Raw genomic sequence first — 21,821 nt, 5'->3', positions numbered from 1 at the left:
CATTATAATGAAAATACAGGAACTTGGGAGATAAAAATTAGGAACCAATGTGTTCATCAGTTTATCCAATTTCAATTTTTTTGAAGAAACATTAATGAAACTCATTTTCTTACCCTAGTTGCAAGGGTCTTCAGTGACAGGCAATCCATCAGTGATCAAAAAATATCCCAACACTGTCAAAATTCAGTACTAATATTTTTTTCTATTAGTGTATTGAGACCCCAAATAACTATAACACACTGAGCATAATTCCAACATATGATATTTCCCAACCTTCAATAAAAGCAATTATAGATAAATGTAAGAATTTTCTCATGTTTCAATCATTGTGAAGATGATATACCCTATAAACCTTGATATATATATACCCTATAATGATATTATATACCCTATAATGATATACTGTCTAAATGAATAAATAATTATTATAGAGGTGAGTCTTCACTAATCCAATGGTCTAATTTGGAATTTTTTAGCCAGCAAAGGTAGCCTTTCACCTCTGCTCAGTAGAATAGTGCCAGCAGGAGTCACTGAAACATGAGATGAGAGAGAAAAAAGCCAATATCTTAGTGCCAAATATTCAAGAAAAATTGGAATTAAAGAAAACTTGATCATAATTTGACTTAGAAGCATTTAGAAAAAAATGTATTTAGAATGAAAACGAGTTTCACAGGAGACTTCATCATTGGAAACCCAAAATAAAATTCTCGTGAAAAGAAACCAAAAAATCCAAAAGTCTTATCTCACAATTCTCACCTAAACTGGGCCTCAGCATAATCCAACTGAGCCTGACTTTTGAGCCATCACTTTTGTTCAAGATAACATATCATCATTGAACTAAGTCATGGCACTCATATATTTAGGTGTAATATACTTACCAGAAATGGATCTTTAAACACTGGTACTATAGTCAACCAGATGCCACATATTTACTGTCAGACACTTTGGTGGTACAAATTGCCCCATGAGCACAACAGTGTAAAAAATTCCTTCCTTAGTAGTCTTTTTCTAGGAGATAGGAATAAGAACATAGTCAAAGGGAAGCATTACATCTCTTATGTACATATGGCACCCGACAGCTATTTCTAATTTTATAAGACTGATATGTTTGATACTCCAAATATGAACTACTATAAAGCTACAGAACATTGATTGACCACTTACAGTAAGGACAAAGCAAATAGGTTTCATGTATTTTGATCTTAGGTTTTCATGTCAAGGAATGATTTACCTACAGATGAAATATTACTCTCATCACTTGGTTACATATGCAAGTACCTATATTAGTAATTATATTAGTAATACCGGCATCATATATAACATATGTATACCTTTTATTGAATATAGTGAAACCACATAAGACTCAGAATGTGAAAATAGGACTTAAGACTAATCATTGCTTTCAATTTCAGTAAATGGCGGCTTATATACAGTATAGGTTAGGTATCTGTGGGTTTTGCATCCATAATTAAAATACCCATGGACTGTGTACTATGTAGTTAGGCCAACGATGGTTGCATCTGTATTGAAAATGTACCAACTCTTTTGTTGTATTGTTATCATTCCCTAAGCAATATAGTATAATAACTATTTACATATAAGAACTAAATTGTTATATAAGCATTTATATTGTATTAAGTACTATAAATGATTCAGAGATGATTTAAAATCTACAGGAGGGTTGCATTATATGCAGATAGTATACCATTTTATATAAGGAGCTTGAGCATCCACAGATTCTGGTGTCTGCATGGGATCCTGGAATCAATTTCCTGTAGTTATGGAGGAATGACTGTGCCTCAGTCTCAAACAATTCTCTGAAATTGCAAAGTCTTTCAGTTGTGAATAGTACTCAATGATCCAAAAACATTATAACACCATAGTAATCCACAGAATAGAATAAGAGAAACGGATTGTTAATTTGTGCATATAGAATCACTGAAGAGATAATTGCAATGAATTACAAAACATCCTATCTTCAAATCAAAATCAAAGCATGCTTTGTTTAGGTGAAAAGAGTTTAATGAGTGTTCATCAGTCACTCATTGGGAAGAACAGGTTATCACTCATTTATTTTACATAAATGAATGCATGGAATGTCTTCTTTTCTTTCTTTCATTCCTTCCTCCCTCCCCCCACCCTCTTTCTTTTTTTGAGATGGGGTCTTGTTATTCTGCCCAGAGTTCAAGTGATTCTCCTGCCTCAGTCTCCTGAGTAGCTAGGACTACAAGACTTGTGCCACGAGGCCTGGCTATAATCATTTCAAAGGCCAGACTTCAAGAGTCAAATAGTCTACCTGATAATCTTTAATCACTATGGAAGAATTCATATCTAATGCATGTAATGGCATTTCTTTTCTGGTTGAACATTCTGAAGCACACAAGGAGGAAAAATAAGCTAAAACATCCAATTTATGAGTAATAAAAATAAAGATATGAAGATCAGAATAAAGGAATATGAATATTCTCTATGAAACAAAGAGAGGCAGGTAAAACAAGATACCCTTCAAAGTTTCTTCATTCTTATCCCGAAATGAATACCCCTCTCCAAATCTAATTACTTCTTACACCTCGTTGCCAGGATTTTTGCCTATTTTGAGCCTTAGCATAGTCCCATTGAGCATGATTTTTACATCATCATGTCTCCTTAAGATATTCTCCACACATATATCCACTTTGCTTTGTAAACACCTACCAGAATGGCATCCTGAAACCATGGTTCAAAGGGACAGGAGACTCATTAGATTCACTGCAGCATACCTGAGTGGCAGGAGTTGACAAAGCAGGTTCTTACTCAGTAGTCCTTATCTAGGAGGACAAGAATGGGTAAACAGCAATAGGACTGAAAATTTCAGTGAGAAGTGAAGATACCATCAAGTGCGCCAATTAGGCATTGAGGAGAACCAATAATGAACTCATGAATTGGAGATCTGGTCAGCATCATTTTCATATTAGAAACAACTGTCATCATTTTTAACATGTACCTTCATTATTCTGAAAATAGTAATGTCTCATGATACTCAGGAGCTGAAAATTTGGCATTGTTTTGGTCATCAAATTATTAAATTTTAGTTTCATAGGAAACTAAAATTCCAAGGAATTTTTCTTTCAAGACTCTTGAACCTGCAATAGATATGGTCTTACAAATTACTGAGATGCTGTCAAGGCATCTTCCTATTATCTCTGTGTAAAGTAATTAGCAAATCTTTATTGGCTGTGATCACTTTAACAACCACATCTTCCTTGGCCTCAGTTTTATACAAACATTTCTAGCTAAACTCAAGTTTTTACAATCTTGCATTTCTATGTTCTGCCCTGGAAACTCACAGTAAACCTGGTTAAAATGTTGTCAGTAACATAAATTAATTTGTTCATCATCTTTAAATTCAGGCTCAAACAACGTCTCAAGACACAGGCAAACTATAGGCAAGTTTTTTTTTTGCCAGATATAACATGAATGGCCTTTATTTAGTCCCAACCAAGTTCCCCTTTCCTGATGAAACCTTATGAACACAGGTCACATTTCTATCAGAATTCTGGTATTCTGAGCCAAACTGAGTCACCTTTTAGGCTATTCATAAAATGTATGAGACCTTCTACAGGCTTTATCTCCAAACCTTTTAAATTCCTCTGCAAACTCACTCCAAAGGATTGTGAACTGTATGGTCAGGTTAGTTACAACAGAGACCCAACTTCTTGGTACCAATTTTTGTATTAATCAGATTTGGGTCACTGTAAAAAAAAAACCACCTGTCAAGAGCAACATAGAGGAGGGAAAGTTTTTGTACTCACAGTTCAGATAATCACTCCAAGGATAAAACAGTCCATTAAACGTAGTTACAGGTAAGGAAGAATTTGACTGTAGAAGGGCAAGCTGGATGAGTAAACATCCATTATGGCAGCCAGGCATCAAGGAGAGAAGGAAAAAGAAAAAGATATATAAGGAAGATGAGCACTTACAGGGAAGACAACTAATAATCTACTTCTTGCAGGAACATTTCAACTAGATACAGTTACAATCCAATCAAACCATTAAGACTAGGAAGAACTGGGGCTGGGGTTGTGACTCAGAGGCAGAGCACTCACCTTGCATGAATGAGGTACTGGGTTCAATCCTCAGCACCATATAAAAATAAAATAAAGATATTGTGTCCACCTATAGCTAAAAAATAAATATTTGGGGGCTGGGGCTATAGCTCAGTGATAGAACACTTGCCTTGCACGTGTGAGGCCCTGGGTTCGATCCCTAGCACCACATAAAAATAAATAAAAGTGAAGATATTGTGTTCATCTACAATTTTAAAAAATTTAAAAAATATTATTTAAAAAAGACTAGAAAGAACTGATGACTTTATGTCACTCAAATATAAAACAAAAAACCTCCAAATATTCCACCATTAAAAAAGAGATATTGGGAGACACATCCTACACAAAGTATGACAGTAAGAATGCACATATAAAAGGGGAAAAAAACAATAATAACACAACACATGCACAGAAAGACAGGAAAAACCTTGACAAAAGATCTAACTTGAACTTCAAATAAGAGATCAAAGAGGGCAATTGGCTGCAGCTGAACAATTGCTGCTGGGCTCATGTTTCCATCCTATCAGCAAAAGTATTCAAGGCACATGACCACAGCCAAACACCCACATGTGCCTCTGTACTACAACCCATGGAATCTCTCTAAACCTCCTCCTGTACCCATAAATTGAATACAGACCATGCCCTTTACCCCACCCCTCATCATCCCTGCCCATTATCATGCATGTCCCCCTGGATGCCTGGCACTCCAGAATTTGCCCAGTCCCTCTGATCAGGGGTAAGTTCATTCATGCCTTTATCCTCCCAGCCCCCAGGGACAGATGCCCCATAGGCACATACTGCTGCCATGAAACTAGTGGCAGTGACCTGTAGCCAACAAGTCCCTCCTCTGGCCCAGTGACTGAAGTTGCCTGATTGGGAACATACTTGTCCATCCCTTCACATGAACATCTATGATTAGCCTCTGCCCAATCACCATGAAGGGTCAAGAAGAGAAAGTGACCTTTAGCAGGGAAATCCCCAAATGGCAACCCTCCTGGAGGCATCTCAGGGTAGCCAGTGGCCATGGTAAAGGCCTCCACTGATTTTGACCCAGGCTTCACACTTCATTCCTCCTAGCAGCAGTAATATAGCCCCATGACCCTGGCCATCTGCTCACCTGTGCCTGGCCTGTCAGAGGCATCCATCTGCTTTGCTTCTCTCACTGGAAGGGAAAAGGAGGACAAAGGAGCTGAGCAAAAGCTTGGCTCTGGGACTTGTCATGTGCCCAGAGTAGCCAGTGCCCACTTTCTGAGTATGGAGTTTTGGGGCCTGAATGAAGAGCACCTCCAAAGGCTTAGGCCTTCTGGGATGCCTGGTGGGGCCTTCAGGTCTATGGCCCCCATTGTGACCACTCTCTTTAAGAGGGACATAGGAATACCCAGATCCTTTTCCACCAATGTCCCCTAACCTGGGCTTCATCATAATCCTATTGAGCATGATTTTTATGTCTTCATCTCTTTTCAAGACAATAAAGGTTTCATCATCAACCCAAACCTAGATGGTCCTCTCCCCATACATCCTCTCACTGGCACTGGCACCTGGATTGGCTTACCAAGATGGATACGCCAGGTCAGTGTGCCAAGGGGCCTTGAGGATTGGCAAAGTCAGGGCTAGGCTGCTGCCAGGAGGATCAAGTCGTTCTTTCTGTCGGGAGCATGACCTGGGTGGAAAGAGGAAAACAGCTGAGGAGGGGGAAGGATGCCAGCCTTGGGGCGGACTCACACAGTCATTTCCTATATGGACCCCAGTGTTCCATCCCCAAAGGTGACCCCTATCTGCAGCTGTGACCACCAGTCCTGCAGGATGAGATGCCTGTGACCCCATGGATTCAGCATTCCACTGCCCCCTCCTGTATCAAGGAGTCCCAGCAGGGTCTGATAGCTAGACTAGGCTCTGGGCCCAAAGCACACTTACCATCAAGCTGCCCTTACAGGAGTCTTCGTGCATTGGCCAGCATGTGGGAGAATCACACATCCTTCCTTTGAGTGCATGGGTCCAAAAAGACACCTCTTCTGCCACAGTCCCAAGAACACTGAACTGCATAACCTGGAGCCACTTCCTTCCTTGGTACAGCCCTACAGTGTGTTGCTCCCTGGCCCCAGGCACAGACCCTATGTCAATGGAAGCCCACCAGGAAGCTAAACCCTTCCCCTGGGCCCCATTCTTTCAGTCTGGAGTTGAGCTTGGGTCTCCAAAGAACAACAGTCCCTTTTTCTGGGAGACTTTTGACCACACACCTTCTTGGGGTACCCTTAGGATAATGCCCTGGCACCCGGAAATGCCAGTGATAAGGCTCTAAACAAAAGCAGGCTTGAAGGAGAGACATGGAGAGGATACAGGAGTCCAAGCTAGGTCTCCTGCATGTTCAGCAGTCCCCGAGCCCCCTCATCATCCTTGATTGCTACCATGCTGTGCTCCCTGGATGCCCTGGCACTCTAGAAGTTGGCCAGTCCTTCCCATCAGCGGGAAGCCCGTTCATGCCCTTCATCCTCCCAAACCCCGGGGGCCTGATGCTCCATAGGCACACAGCATTGCCATGAAGCCAATGGAACCCTGTAGCCAACTAGTCCCTCCTCTGGCCCAGGAATAACGGAGACCTGGGTTCCAGGGAGCTCTGCCCTTAACTTCAACTTCTCTGATGAGCATCTATCCTGTCACCATTGCTCCTCAAGAAGGGAAGGTGACCTGGAGCAAGGAGATCCCCAAATGGCTTCCTTCCTGGACAAAGGATCTCAGGGTTGTCTTCACCTTGGCTTGAGGCCTCCACCTTTGCCTCCTGGCTTCACCCTTTGCTCTCCCCTGCAGTAGTGATTCAGCCCCATAACCCCAGTCATCTGCTCAACTTTGCCTGTGGAGGAAGAGGGGCCAGCCTCCTCTGCTGGTCTCCTTGGAAAGCAAAAGGAGGGCAAAGGAGCTGAGTAAGAGGTAGCCCTGGAACTTTCTTGTGGGAAGAGTAGCAAGTACCCTGAGCTTGGAACTTTTGTGCCTGATTGAGGAGCATCTCCACCAGCTTGGACCACCTGGGATTCCTGGTGGGACTTCCAGGTCTATTGCCCCCAGTGTGGCTGCCCCTAGAGGGACATAGTGATGCTTGAGTTCTCTTGTTATTTTCTTTCAGCATATTACTTGAACCTGACTCTCTGTCTCATTCTATGGTTTTAAGCATTTGTCTTATTGAGGATAATTTTTCTTATGGTCTTATTTTCTTACTAAGAGTTTGTATATTTCTCATTGCTACACTACTTTTTTGGCTATAAAATTAAGAATTAGTTATATTTGTTGACGTGTACCATGTTCTACTTTTCACTTTAGTTCATATAAATATAAAATTAGGGGGTTTTTTTGTGTGTGTAAGATGTAGAACTATCTTGTTTTTGTTTTTCTGTGCTGTGGATCAAACCCATATGCTAATAATGCATGCTAGGCCATCATCATACCCCTGAGCTACAAATTCAGCCTATAAGAGTACCATTTTTTACAAGTGAATATGATTTCTTTTAGCTGTGTTTGTTCTATGTATTTTCCCAATGGAGGGAGGTGATGAGGTAATCTAAAAAGTGACCTAATTTGGATGCTGGTTTTCACCAGCATACCAGAGCATGTAACTTTTGCACAGTTGGAGCCTTTTCTGGTTTTGTTTGACTCTTATGCCCTCATTGCCATACCATGTGTCATAGCATAATCTGATACAGGAGATATAAACTTTTGAGAAGGTGCATATTGAAAGGAATCTGTATCATATAAGTATGAATTTTGGGCAGATCTTTATTGGGGAAAGAAATGGGATATGGAATGTTTCACCTTCAGGTGCAAGATACAACTTAGATTGAGAGAGAAGGCATAGGTGTGAACAAAGAATGGCTCAGTCTTTCAGGAAAAAATGTTCGGATATTATGATAATTCCTTTAAGGAGTTTCTTTAATTTGGAAGACTCTTTAGTATCTCTTGGCATTGCCTCATAGCTGGCATTCATGATTGATCTGGTTAAGAATGGGAAGGAGACAGATTTCATACATTGGAAGATTGGGGGTTCAGGAAAAGTTTAAAAAAAATTTTTTTTAGTTGTTGATAGACCTTTATTTTATTTATTTATATGTGGTACTGAGAATTGAACTCAGTGCTCCACACATGCCAGGCAAGTGTGCTATCTCTGAGCCACAGCCCCAGCCCACCAGGAAAAGTCTTTGTAATAAGAGATTTTGAATAGAGGCCTGATTGTTTATCTGTCATTGTTCATCTGTCTGGCCTCTGTCTCATACCAAGTCTAGTATACATGGTTCTCTTCCAATGATTCTATGTACACTGAAAGGTATTCTTGTGCATCTCCACATTCTCAAATCTGATATCCCAATTCAATGAATAGTGCTCATACCTAGGTAGTATTTCAAACCACAGAACTCAGAAATCTCTGCTGTGGCCCCTGAACCATCTTCTTTCTTGGGATCATCCTCATCTATTTTCTGTACACATCTCAGACACAGAGCAAAGCCAAAATATGGAAACCATGATGAATGTTTCTTCCTTCACCTGAAATAAGATTCTTCTAGCCTGTGGAGGAACCCATGGTTCAGAATCAGTCTTAACATCATCATGAGGAATTTAGCCAAAATTCATATTTCTTCCTGACCAGCACATTGCCTTGGGTCACTCCAAGTATAAGGGCTATTTTCAGAGGGATGCTTGATCTTGACTCAGAGAATGTGGACACACAAAGTGTTTTCTTGGAGGGTGAGGCCCTTCCTATAGCATCTTTCTCAACCTCAACCAATTGATTCAACATTACCTCCACCCCTTTATGCTTCATGACGACCATTACCTACCCCACTTCTCAACACAATCTGCCTAATCATGGCTGTGTGTAGGGCCAATTCCTGAATCTTAGTACCTCATCTCTGAGGACTGGATCCACCATGGGCAAAAGTTCTTTCAAGACACTGATGATCTCCTAATTTCCCTTTGCCCCACTCAGACCTAGTGGCAGTATTGGGCGGACCGAAACCTACACTTAGGAGGGTAATGCTTGCCATGTGTTTTTGTGAAGAAACCAATTTTCTCTTGACTTCCTTCACCATTGCAGGTTATTATTTAAAGTAATACGTGGGGTGAGGTACAGAAATTATGTCTATTAATCAGAATTTATCCCCACGTTGTGATTCAGGTTGTCTAATGAATCCATCCTTATGGCCCTAAAGGTGGCCTTCATGACTTTCAACTCCATAGCTTAATGGCTCATGACTCCTGAAATCCACTCACTTATGACCACTGAGGCAGTGGTGCCAATCTTGGTAGCCCATCTCACTAAAAGTCAGCATAATTAGTGAAAATGAGATGAGTGAGGGGCAGCAAATATTTTTGGAGTTCTAGTTTCTTGGGTATACACCGATTCTTCTGAATGAGTTTTATTGGTTCATTTAGATCACCTGGAAAGAGGTCCTCTGAATATCTGGAGGTTCCTTTCAAATTCACTTGCCCTGAGTGTGAAAATATTCATTCCAATATCCTCTTTCAGAATATTCACTTAGTCTGCTCTTTTGTGTAATCCTATTTAGCATTATTTTAAAGTCATTACCTCTTTTTAAAACAATATAAATTAACATCATCTACTCAGCCCAAGGTTCCTCCTTTATCCACATGCATTCTCTTTGACCTGGACATGCTTATCCTTGGTTATTCAAAAGTCATGTTTCTTCTTTTATTTGGTACTGGAGTTTGAGTTTGAACCCAGGGTACTTTGCCACTGAGCTATATCCCCAGCACACCCCCCCCTTGATTTTTTTAAGAGAGAGAGAGAAAGAGAGAGAGAGAGAGAGAGAGAATTTTTTACTATTAGTTTTTTAGTTTTTTCGGTGGACACAACATCTTTATTTTATTTTTATGTGGTGCTGAGAATTGAGCCCAGCACCCCACGCATGCCAGGTGAGCACAGTACCGCTTGAGCCACATCCCCAGCCCCCCAGCCCCTTTTTTAAAAAATTAATTTTGAGTCAAGGCCTCACTAAGTTGCCGAGACTGGCATTAAACTTGTGATCCTCCTGCTTCAGCCCTCCAAGTCACTGGGATTATAGGCATGGGCCTCCACACTGGCTACTATGTTTCCATTTATGTAATGAATTTCAGTGTATTCTTGTTTAAACATTCATCTCATATTGATCCCTCATTTCATCAGGTCAAAGCTGTTTTCTCCACTTTGAGCTTCTGTGCTAGTGTCAAATGTATGTCTACCTCTCATGAGGTATGAGTAGTTTAATGTTTTCCTTGATGGGTGGTATTTACTTTAAAAATGTCCTGTTATGGAGGTTGTAGCCTAATATCAACCAATGCATAAGTGACACATAATACAGAGATCTTATCTTTGTGGAACTGCTCTTATGTTAGTCAAATTATAGAGCATTTCATTTATCCTATTTTCCTTATATATATGTTTGGGACACAGCACTAATATTTTGCATGTTCAACTTCATTTGAAGTCTAAAAGGATACAATTGAAGGTACAACTATGTCATGGTCTATAACTAGGTATCAACAACTCTGAATAACATTGGTTTTCAAGCAGCATTTATCATTCATTGCATCAACTTTCATTATTCTAAAATTAAAACATTCACATTCTATTAAGCAACTGAAACTCATGTATGAATTGCCTCATCAATAAAATTAATTTGAGGCATAATGGAAATATCAAGTTACTATTGTAACTTGTAATATAAAGTCTCACATTTTCATTTTTGTTGTTAGAATCCTTAAATTTTCAATATTTATGCAGTATATCAAAGGCAGAATGAAACTCTTAGGATTATAGCTTATATTATACAAATTTTGGTGTAGTTTCTTATAAAAAATAAATGAATATTGAACATTGGTCTATCAATAAAAAAAATTCCATAACTTTCAGGCACATCAAAGTTAGGTAATGATTAAAGATTTTATCTTTGGTTAAGTAGAGCAGCCACTCAATAAATATACATATCAAGGGGCTGGGGTTGTGGCTCAGCAATAGAATGTTTGCTTAGTGAATGCGAAGCCCTGGGTTTGATCCTCACCACCACATAAAAATAAATAAATAAAACAAAGGTGTTGTGTCCAACTACAACTAAAAAATAAATATTTTTTTTTTTAAAAAAAGAATATATATCAATATTCAGATTGACCAAATGAGTAGACCTTACTTACTTGGAGAGACTCTTCACTAGTTGGATGGTCTATTTGGAATATATTTATGACCAAAGGATGGCACTCACATCATATTAGTGGAAAGTGTAACTCTTTCTGTAAATTTACTGTAAGATGCAATGAGAGGAAGAGAGCTATGAATAGAATTATAGGTCACTGGAACAAAGCTTAATAGATTAGCATTTGTTCTCCACTTATAAGCATATATTTTGGTTTAGTCACACAAGTTTATCTCAGGTATTTTGTTTTCTCATGCCCAAAATAAAATCTAGAATAAAAAAAAGGGTGCCCAAATTCATATCTAACAACTTTCACTGAGGATAGTTGCCAACATGTTTCTATGGGCCATGATTTTTATGTGATCTTCTGCCTTTGAGATTGCATAAATTCTCAACATTGATTGAAGTAATGGCACTCCCTCCTCATGTATACATCTACACATTACCTAAAAATGCAGCAGAGATAGTTCGTGCCTTCTTGGTGTTAAGGTGGGCTAGAGTTCATGCACATTCAGTTCAGAACATTTGGCTGACTTTTATTGCAGAAGGCAAAAGTACTTTTCCCTCAGAGTCATTATCTAAGAGGACAGGAATAGGATATTTTTTAAGAGGGTGAATTATATTTGGGACAGGGGCTGGTGATTGAATCCAGCAGGCACTGACCCACATCCTTAGCGTTCTTTTTTTATGTTTCATTTTTGGTTTAAGACAAGGTCTCACTATGTTGCTTAGGGCCTCACTAAATTGCTGAGGCTGACCTCAAACTTGTGATTTTCCTGCCTCAGCTTTATGAATCACTGGTATTATAGGTATGCGCCACCATGTCTGACTAAGAGTGAATTGAATGTTATTGAGTATATGATGTATGTGTACTTTTTATTAATTAAATGCAATGGTCAGTGCTCAAAAACTGAGCCATTACCTATGCTATGGATCATTGATTCAACAAACACAATAAGTGCAATACATATAGATGTGTTAACTTTAGATAATCAGTCAGTAGGTGTCACACTGAGATGTGATCATCTCACCGATCATCACTTGTCTATATTTTAAAAGAATCCATGTAAATAATAATTAGCAAGACACAGTACATTTGAACTCTCTTAAAATTATATTCCTGAAACTGTAAAAGTAAGGATCTTGAAATGAGATATTAGGCCACTGGGGATTGGATTTGTTTACGTGTTGAACAATCCATATATAGAAAATTATAAACTGTAGCTAAAATGTTATTGTCTTTTATTGATGAATTTTCACCAATAACCTTCAAATACACAAAACCAGAGCAACACAAAAACACTACAAATGGGTATAACTATGTTTACCAGTGTTTAGATACAAATAATGCCACACCACACTGTGTCACAGGTATGAGTCTGTGACTCAATATTGTTTCACAATGTTTCAATATTATTTCAATGAAATTTTAGGAAAATTGAAGTTTTTCTCATATGAGGGTTGTAAAGTCAGTCAATGACTCCTAAAGTAGTAATTAGCCTGAATTTTTTTATCCTGGTTTACTCAAAGGCCATATCAGAAAAAAATGGATACCATCCGTACCACACACTTTCATTATATTAAAATTAATGGAGTTATGTGGTATTCAAATCTGAAATTCAGGTAAATTTTGCTCTTTAGTCTATTCAATTATGTCACAGGCAAACAAACCCCTGAATCTAAGATTTTCACCTTCATTAATAAGTCTTCCAGTTATTTTCATACTCATTAATAGGGTCTTTCAAAAGCCACATAACACCTTTGTAAATTTGTAAAACTGTAATTGAAAAATTCTTCTAGTAGTAATGAAGATCAAAATGAGTATTAAATATGGTACTAGGTACCAGGAAACCAAAGTTTTCCTGAATTAGTGGGTATGCGTGCATGCGTGTGTGTGTGTGTGTGTGCACGTGCATGTCAGATATGAATCACAGTATCATACATGTAGTGTGGCATTCTTTAGATCTAAACAGTGGTAGACATAGTCATCCCCATTTAGAGCATTTCTGTGTTGCTCTGTTTTTGTGATGTTACTTATTGAATTTAATCCAGGGTTTTGAGTATGGTAGGCAAGTACTCTGCCACTGAGGTACCTCCTTGACTCTCTATTTTTTTTTTTTTTTGAGAGAAGGTCTCATTAAGTGACTGAGGCTGAGGTTGAGGCTGAATTAGAACCTGCAATCATCCTATCTCAGCATCCTGAATAATTAGGATTATGGGCATGTACCCCCAAGCTCAGTTTTCCTCGGTTTTTAATCCTATCAAAATGAGGTACAAAGTGAAGATTCTGTCATAGGATCACACCAAGTAGGTCACTAATTAATTTCTAAAGACAACCTCATATTGATAGTAAAGTTCCTTGAATGAGTAAATATAATTGCCTTAAGGATGAATTTGCACTGATCTGAAGGTCTTTTGAAATATATTTGACTATATAGATAGCCACTAGCCTCTTTTCAGTGCAAGAGTTTTCCTCTTGGCTGCATGTATTATTGAAAGACACAATGTAATAAAAGATCCCACAAAATGAACCCTTAATATACTAAAATATATAAGATTTATTAATCACTGAAATAAATCTTAAGGAATGAGAATTTGTCATTCAGTTAGAAGTACATAGTGTTGGGCAACAAAGTTCCACACTAGAGTTTCACTTTCTTAAGCCTGATATCAAACTACCCCACACTAAATTCTGACTTCTGACCTTACAATTCTTATCAAGCCTGGGTCTCAGAATAGTTCAATTTAGCACATTTTTTAATGTAATTATCTCTCTTCAAGACAATATAACATGCATATCACCAAACTAAACTCTTGCACTGTCCACACATTCATTTTGACTTGAATACATTTACCAGGCAGGTTTTATGAAGCTGTGTGATAAAATGAATTGGGGTTCTGGTGTGTTCTATGCTAATGTCATATAATTTGCCACCAAGCCAAAGGTCTCTTTTTCTTCTCAGTTTTTAATGTAAGTGGAGAGGAGTAAGACAGGTTTATAAACTAAATATTACTTTCCTTATATGGCTTATACAAGTTATGGCTCACATATGCTTTTCCTTAATGAACAGATATGATCATTCTTGCATATGTGACCCATTATGGAGGCTGTGGAACACTGATTCACTAAACACAAGGACAGACCATATAGGTTTCTTGATTTTTGGAGACACTTTCATGTGGTATCATGTAGACACAGAGCATCTTGTTGCTCATTCTTGGACTGTCTCTTCAAGAAGACATATCAGGGGCTGGGGTTGTGGCTCAGCAGTACAGCGCTTATCTAGCACGTGCAAGGTGCTGGGTTCAATCCTCAGCACCACATAAAAGTAAACAAAATAAAGGTACTGTGCCCAACTATAACTAAAAAATATTTTTAAAAAAGAAGATATATCAGGAATATTTTCATGGTCCATTTCATATGGAATATTATATAAAATGACACTCTTGGAACCATATATGAATTCTGGTGTTCTATGGCACAGTAGGGTGAATATAATTAATAATAAAGCCTATATATCTCAAAATATAAGAGAAGAATTTGACTGTACTCACCATAAAGAAATGACCAAAGTTTAAGGTAATAGATAAGCTAATTACCCTTAGTTGATCACTACTCAATAAATACATGAATCAAAACATTACACTGTATCTGATAAATATGCACAAACATTATCTTTCAATTTAAAAAGAACAGGGAAGACTCCATAATGAGTTTGGTTTTGAAATAACTCTGATTTAAAGAAAATAAAACATTTAGTAGATATTTTTTAAAGGAGTGTGGTTGGGACTTAATTCTCCTTATAACAATAGATGCTTTGCATGTGTAAGGCCCTGGTTTTAATACCTGGCACCAAAAGTAGGAAGTGGATGTATAGATAAATAGATATATAGAGAGATGGAGAGTTAGATTATCTCCAGATCTAAAATTCAGTCAAACCACTTGGACTTATAATATAATTTTCAGGCTTCTTGAGCAACCCATATAAAAGAATTTCCAAGTCATGACAGATATTCCATTGTTTTTATATTGTGAGTCATTATCAATGATGACACATCATAAAACTAGAGCAAAATAAAAATATTATAGTAGGGTTACATCAAATTATCTACTTCTATAATTATAATAAAATAAAATCACATATTTGGGACACTTACTATGACTCAGAAATATCTGAATATTATTTCAATTAACGTTCATGGAAAAGTGACATTTTTCTTACGAAGATGTCATCAAGTAGGGTAATAACTCATTAAGAAGATGAACTTAGGGCTAGGGATGTGGCTCAAGTGGTAACGTGCTCACCTGGCATGCGCTGGGCACTGGGTTCAATCCTCAGCACCACATTAAAAAATAAAATAAAGATGTTGTGTCCACTGAAAACTGAAAAATAAATATTAAAAAATTCTCTCTCTCTTAAAAAAAGAAAAGAAAATGAACTTATATTTAACACTAGAATGATTTCTTCCTCCCTACTATGCCCCATAAATATGTACACATATTTGTGTCAATTACATTTTTTAGTTTAGAAGAAAAACTTAAATGCATGTTGTGATTTGGTGAACCTAAGAATTGCCAAGGCAATTGACATCACTCATAGCATATACTTTCTGTATTATATGTCAAATAATGGAATCACAGGACTTATGAGCTGACATTCAGTTAATTAGTTTGCTTCTCAAATTATTCAAGTTCAAGATTCATTGCCAAGCATATTAATGAATCTTGAATTTTCATTATAGTGAAAATATTGTCAAGTGCAAGACCAGAAACAATAATGAAAAACACAGGTTTTTTTGTTTAGAGAACTTTCATGACATATTCCACAAAAATGGAACATACTCTTCAATACCCTTTACCTAAATTTTCAAGTCATCCACATCAGTAGAACTGGCATCATATGTAATTATGCACTACCTTTAATGAATCTATTCGTTGCACTTGAAACTATTTTTCTAGAAATAAAACATCAGATTACCCATAATTTTATTCAGTTTCGTGTATCAAAGGCAACATATATACCTTACATACTCATACATTGTTGTTGGGACTGCAAATTGGTGCAACCACTCTGGAAAGCAGTATGTGAATTCCTCAGAAAACATGGAATGGAACCACCATTCAACCCAGTGTATCCCACCCCACAGTATATACCCCAAAGACTTAATTAAAATCAGCATACTATGGTGATATAGACATATCAATTCACAATACCTAAGCTATGGAACCAACCTAGGTGCCATTCAACAGATGAATGGATAAAGAAAATGTAGTAATATACAAAATGAAATATTACCCAGCCATAAAGAATGAAATTATGGCATTTGCCAGTAAATGGATGGAACTGGAGACTATCATGTTAAATGAAATAAGTCAATCTCAAAAAATTAAAAGTCAAATATTCTCTCTAATATGTGGATGGATGCTGACTCACAATAGGTGGGCAGGTGGGGGAGCTAGGAGTGGAGGTTCACAAGATTGGACAGGGGGAGTCAGGGGAAGAGAAGGGGTTTGGAAATAGGAAAATTAATAGAATAAATTTGACATAATATTCCTATGTTCATATATGAATACACAACCAGTTTAACTCCACATCATGTACAACCAAAAAAATGGGAAGTTATACTCCATATATGTATGATATGTCAAAACCCATTCTACTTTCATGTATAACTAAAAAGAACCATAAAAAATTAAAAAAGAATGAACCAATCCTCCCCGCCCCTAAAAAAAAAAACATAAATACCCTAACGTCAAAATTGAGTCTGGCTCTATTCAATTCAATTGTATTTCCTCAATTATCCATAGATATACACATATTAGTAACCTGAAAATGTATAACACAGATAAATTATCTACTTGTATGCATAGATCTAAGTCAATATCTGCTAGAAGAGATGGTGCAAATGAATCATAAAATTTCCAGCTTCAAGCAAAAGAAGTTCATGTAAAAGGGCAAGTTTTTTGTTGATGATGTTACCATCAATGAGGTCAGTCACTCATTGAGAAGAATAATTTGATCACTCACAAACATTTTCTCAAATAATGAATGCAATAATCTCAGAGGCCAGTCATTTCTTGGCAGATGTTCCACCTGGACTTTTCTCAGTCATCAAAGGCACACTGAACTCTAAGACATCTTATGATTTTTTATTTCCAGCTGCACATTCTGAAACACATGGTGAGAAAAAATCCATGCTATTAACTCTAACAATACAGGTGTATTAAGAGAAATACCTTAATCAGGCTGAAAAAATCAGAAAGTTTTTCTTTTACAAGCAGATAGTTAGAAGAGGGAGAAACAAAATCTCAAAAAAAAAAAAAAAAAACCAAAACAAAACAAAAAAAACCAACTTTCATTTCTCAAGCCCAAGTTAAATATCCCAGAAAAAGCTAAGGCTTGTCACTCTTCATTTAAGAACTCTCATATGTTATTATATTTTCCAGGACAAGATATGATCTAACCATTGACTGAAGTCACTGCACTCCCTATGCATACACCTATTGCTCCTATTGGTACTGAAGACTCTTGACAGTGATAACATCTTTAAACCCTGGTGCTTAAGTGAACTGGAGTTTAAACAGATTCAGTACAGGACTCTGGGATAACTTCAAGTGACCAAGTTCATGATGCCTAGTTATTTCTTCCACAATAGTTTCTACATAACATGCATGCATTTGCTCACATGGTATTACATAATTTGTAAACTAGTATATGTTCTTATTTTCCAAAAGACTACATACAGTACTAGGCATACTCTCTCCCCAAACATGTTACTATCTTTTATATGTAAACCAAAGATTTCCATTAGCCAGATGATGTTACCATCTATATTTTTTAAAAAGCCAGATGAAGAACAACTGGCATCATTTTTAGTGTTGGGAGGAAAATAATCAAGAGTAAAACAACATGCCAACTCATGGACTAACTGATTTTGTTGTTGAACAAAGCAATTACCCTGAATACTTGCTGGTAACTAGTAAATGACTACCAAGATGTAGAGAATTTTTAACACTATTTATTTAATTAAAAATACAGTTATAATACATTACCCAATTTAAGGAAACATTCAGCAGACATTCAATTGTTGTCTACAGTTATATTAAGTTTATTCTGATGCTCTGCTGTTCTTAATTCTTTATCAGTTCTACTGTTTTGTTCTTTGATAATTCTTTCTGGCTTACTCTTTTAAAAAATTTAGTTGTAGTTGGATACAATACCTTTATTTTAGTTATTTATTTTTTATGTGGTGCTGAGAATTGAACCCAGTACCTCGTTAGGTGAGTGCTTTACCTCTGAGCCACAACCCCAGCCCCCTTGGCTTACTCTTATATTTTGTTCTTCATAGTTCTTTTTCAGTCCCTCCTATGTTTGTTTTTGTAAGTAGAATTAGAACGTGTAACTAGTCACAGCCTCAACATTTCATTAAAATTAAAATAAACTCCATTGCACCACAATCCTTTTCCCCTTTAATTCCATTTATAGTATTTGATTTTTTGGTAAAATTTGCCTTACAGTTTGGATTCCTCCTCATGAACTTAGCTTTCTATGTATCCTACATTTTCAAAGCACTATACATAATAAATTATTGATTAACAGTATGATGGAATAAATTTTAAAATTGAAAAGAATATAAACTTTAGGTGACTAATCTTTGAAAATGTTTACTACTGATGCATATAAAAGCAGCTTCTTTTTTTTAAAAGATATTTTATTAGTTGTTGGTGGCCCTTTATTTTTATGTGGTGCTGAGAATTGAACCCAGTGCCTCACACATGCTAGGCAAGCGCTCTACCACTGAGCCACAACCCCAGCCCCAAAGCAGCTTCTTGATTAACTCTGCATAAGAATTCTCCATCATATGCAGCTTTCCAAATTGCTGGTTAGTTTGGTAGCTTATTTTTCTAAGTGTTTTACAATTTGAGACTTATTTTTCAAATCGTATTTGTTTTTTCCCAGTTTATATGTAATGCAAAAATCAAGATGTGGTGCTTGATAGTCTAAGATAAAATTTGAATATTTTATTGCATGTATTTCTTATGAAGAAACAATGTATTTCTTATGAAGATCATGAATTACATAGAATATTATTAATGCAGGTAAATCCAGCACTGATAGAAATAGTCCATCTTACCAAGCAATGTTTTCTGTATGACACATATTGCCCACTAATCCCATTATCAATTCTTGAAGCTTCATTATGGAGTATTTGTTGAAGACACACATAGAACTGTTAAACTTCAGAAGTTTAATTTTAATGTGAAAAAGGATTCAGTCCAAATCTTAGGGACAAATCCATTCATCTGGTTATTTTTTGCATTTGTTAATAACATGAATTGCAAACAATTTTATCTCCTTGAAGGACACTCTTCTAAGTTGTCTTTCACATATGTATAGAAGAAACTTACATATTTCAGTGAAATTAATTTTATTAGTTTGGATTTCAGAAATTGCAGTCTGCAGTATCATATTTAAGCTCTTTTATCTATCGTATGATCAAATTTTTAATTCCACCATTTAATCTCTTCATGGATATTAATATGTCCAATACCTAATTATTTCCCTCAGTATTTCAGTAGTAGTTCAGTACTAGTAAATATATACTTGTAGTTCAGTACTAGTAAACATATACTGTAGTTATTAAATAACTAGTTTTTGTTAACTTACACAGATGGAAGTTTATGAAAATGTTTTATAGTTTTTGCAACAAAATTTCATTCCAAGATGTCCAATTCTAAATTCTTCCTCAATTTGAATTCCCCCAGACTAATTTTTTTCTACCATTATATTTTGTATTTGGTTTTGATTCTTTCCTATTCACATCTAAACAACAAGTTTCTGTAATTTTCCAAAGACACTCAGTTTTCAGGATTTTTATATCATAAGAGTTTGCAATTGCAGCCCCAGTTTCTATTCCTCCTAATGTGGTATTTAATAATCTCTTTTTTTAAGAGAGAGAGAGAGAGAGAATTTTTTAAAATATTTATTTTTTGTTTTTTAGTTTTCGGCGGACATAACATCTTTGTTTGTATGTGGTGCTAAGGATCGAACCCGGGCCGCACTGCATGCCAGGCGAGCTTGCTACCACTTGAGCCACCTCCTCAGCCCTAATAATCTCTTTTTAAAAAGTATTTATTTTTAGTTGTAGTTTGACACAATACATTTATTATATTTATTTATTTTATGTGGTGATGAGGATTGAACCCAAGGCCTCTCAACATACTAGGCAACCACTCTACCACTGAGCCACAACCCCAGCCCTAATAATATCTTTTAGTTTAACCATACTATGTGTCTAGTCCCTGTGTAAAATGTCTCATGATGATAAAGTCTATAATGGTAGGCTTTACTCATAATGGAAAGTATGGTAAAAATGATGAACTAATTCATAATGGTAAATTCAGATAGAATTGAATTTACTTAATTAGCTGTGGGAATATTAAATGAAACAGATTGTTTAATTATCCTATAAGACTTAAGTATGGGTACAAAATACACCAAATTCTAAAAGAGATTTTAGTTTTTATGGGATGATATTTGGGGCTTTTCTTGGGGGGTAATGGGGATTGAACCCAAGGACACTTAAAACCATTGAGAATATCCCAACCCCTTTTTAAATATTTTATCTAGAGACAGGGTCTCACTGAATTGCTCAGTTCCCCACTAAGTTGCTAATGCTGGCTTTGAACTCATGATTCTCCTGCCTCAGACTTCTATCTGCTGGGACTACAGGAGTGTGCCACCAAACCCAACCTGGTGTTTTTGAAGAAACCAACTTTCATCATTTGGTGTGAGGTATTTTCTTCACATTTCAGTTTTGTCAAATTGAACCCCAGTGGCTACGTAAGATGGAGAGTAGCTGGAGTTTTCTGATATTGTTTCAAGACTTTTCAATGTAAATATACTGATATTCACCTTGGTTGGTTAAAAATGTCTTCTGTCAATATGTTGAATTTTACAAAATATGGTGTTGTTTAAGATAGCTTTGTGTAAGATTAATCTATTGGTGGGAAGATTTCAACTTTTCCATTTTTCTAAATTTAAATCTTCTGACTGAAGGGTTATGACAAAGAAAGGTTTCTTGAGTCCTCACCTCATATTGAAGACAATTTGTAATCAATACAAATTCCTTGAGATTGATATACCAATTTTTAAAAGGAGGACAAATAATAAGGTGCATGCTCAACTGATATGAAATAATTATCATAATTGATCAAAATATGTTATGTGCATGTGCATGTATGAAGATGTTACAATGAATCCCACTATTATGTGTAATGATAATGTACCAATAAAATGTCTTTTAAGATAAATATCAATGTTGGACCCATGAGCTGGAAAGCAGCCTAGGTTGCCTATGTGAGGGGCTCTCAGGGTTCAACACACTGAATCTGGATATTTGTGGTTGGAACAATAATCACAACCAGCCCCATCACCATGGTAACCTGGTCAACCTCAGGTGCACAGCACATTCCTTTTCCTTCTGCTTTTTTGCTGCTGACCTATTAACCCATTGGTTGCCACTCATAAGGGTGTTGCTAGTGCATTGGATTAATACTGCCTTC

General features: G+C 36.7%; 1 long non-coding RNA gene and 4 other non-coding genes across 5 annotated transcripts in view; all 5 read right to left on the bottom strand.

Annotated features, from left to right (window-relative positions):
* LOC107137754 overlaps positions 1 to 21,821 on the bottom strand; it is a 164,667-nt gene that overhangs the window by 76,769 nt on the left and 66,077 nt on the right. Inside the window, exons 13-19 of the long non-coding RNA XR_001502918.2 lie at positions 8,458 to 8,633; positions 5,638 to 5,745; positions 5,203 to 5,247; positions 3,792 to 3,873; positions 2,695 to 2,807; positions 1,706 to 1,817; positions 879 to 1,008 (exon numbers count right to left, since the gene is read on the bottom strand). This is a non-coding gene — a long non-coding RNA (uncharacterized LOC107137754). The remainder of the gene's footprint in view (positions 1 to 878; positions 1,009 to 1,705; positions 1,818 to 2,694; positions 2,808 to 3,791; positions 3,874 to 5,202; positions 5,248 to 5,637; positions 5,746 to 8,457; positions 8,634 to 21,821) is intronic.
* On the bottom strand, positions 764 to 839 carry LOC125613402. Its single transcript, XR_007343982.1, has one exon. It is a non-coding gene; the product is annotated as a small nucleolar RNA SNORD115 (small nucleolar RNA).
* LOC125613404 lies at positions 2,597 to 2,676 on the bottom strand. The gene has a single exon (XR_007343984.1). It is a non-coding gene; the product is annotated as a small nucleolar RNA SNORD115 (small nucleolar RNA).
* LOC125613401 lies at positions 5,496 to 5,575 on the bottom strand. The gene has a single exon (XR_007343981.1). It is a non-coding gene; the product is annotated as a small nucleolar RNA SNORD115 (small nucleolar RNA).
* Positions 9,619 to 9,685, bottom strand: LOC125613403. Its single transcript, XR_007343983.1, has one exon. It is a non-coding gene; the product is annotated as a small nucleolar RNA SNORD115 (small nucleolar RNA).

The sequence above is a fragment of the Marmota marmota genome, unplaced genomic scaffold (genome assembly GCF_001458135.2).
Source record: "Marmota marmota marmota unplaced genomic scaffold, marMar, whole genome shotgun sequence".
In the NCBI taxonomy this organism is placed as follows: domain Eukaryota; kingdom Metazoa; phylum Chordata; class Mammalia; order Rodentia; family Sciuridae; genus Marmota; species Marmota marmota.
This window is presented reverse-complemented; position numbering and strand designations above follow the sequence as displayed.